The following is a 1,339-nucleotide window of genomic DNA, read 5'->3' on the forward strand; positions in this document are numbered from 1 at the left end:
AAAACTCACTTCTCTCTGAAATGCTTTCTTGGCAGTCATGGGTTGAAAAACAGTAGTATTTTCTGTGGTTGCTGAAAGGAGATTTACCTGATTTTATGCTTTCATGAGGCAGTTTTCCTCCCACCAACGTGGTGTACTATGAACAAGGATATGCTGAGTGGAAATATGAATATTTAGGAATGTTTGTGTTGGGAAGCTACCAGGAAGAACTGGGATCAAGATCACACTGTTTTCCCATGCCCTTTTCTGTTGTCACCATCTTTGCAATGTTTAGTACAGATTTAAGCACCACTTGTCTGCATGTTCAGAAGAGAACTTTTTATCTAGAGAGAAAAGGGTGGCCGCTACTGTAGAGGCATGTCTGCCTTGCACAGTTCTCACTGCACATCTGACAACAAAAAATCCACCACCCAGCCAATGCAGGCTCCTTTAGATGATTTGGGAGGGTTTGTGTGCGCTTTACTTGTTGACATAATTCTATCCTCTCCAGCAATGTAAACCAACAGAACCTTTAGTGGACTGGGTATGTTGGGTGGTTGAGTGGCACCAATTCCCCATTGGGGAGACAGTTATTGGTAGCAGAGCTCTGAAGGGTGAATCAAGCCTATTCCAGTGGAAGGGACAGGAAAGGCAGGCTTATTTCCATGGAAAACCTATGTAGAAAAGCATTAACATACTGCTGGTGTACAGACAGTTCTGAGAAAAAAAAGAAGGCTGGAAAAGAGACAATAAAAGACTCAACAGAGAGGAAAAATGATGGTAAGACTACCTAAGTTATCTTCTCTGGATGGAGTTAGTTAAGGGGGGTGGTACAAAAAAAAAACCAACCTGCTTTTGGTAGCTCCCTTTAGACTGTTCTTGTGAAATATAAAGTACACAAAGCCTTGTGATGTGTTTATTAATGTATTAGAATCTACTATTTTCAAGCTGTAAGAGGACAAATGATAGAGTTTGGTTAATGAAAAGGGAGTTCTATCACCTGCTTACTGGGGCAATCTAACAACAGAGAGAAATTAAACCGGGCTATTACCAGTTGTGTATTCACAAAGTACAGATGATAACTATTTCTTCCTCACCTCACAGTAGTAAGGATGACAGACTACAGGAGAGTCAGCATATAAAATATCCAGCAATTATTCTGAGAGGAAATTAAATAGCGTTGGAAAAATGCAACCAACCAGATGCAATAGATGATACCTTGAAAACAGGGATTTAAAGGTTCTTTGCGCAAGCTTTCTACGTACTTGGAACTTGATTTTAGAAGCTACCCCTTAAGTACAGGAACACCGCTGGTAGAGTAAGCTGTCATCAGTTTCAACAAGGAACGCAATTTGGCAGT

Source organism: Phaethon lepturus, unplaced genomic scaffold, assembly GCF_000687285.1.
Source record: "Phaethon lepturus isolate BGI_N335 unplaced genomic scaffold, ASM68728v1 Scaffold55311, whole genome shotgun sequence".
Lineage (NCBI taxonomy): Eukaryota > Metazoa > Chordata > Aves > Phaethontiformes > Phaethontidae > Phaethon > Phaethon lepturus.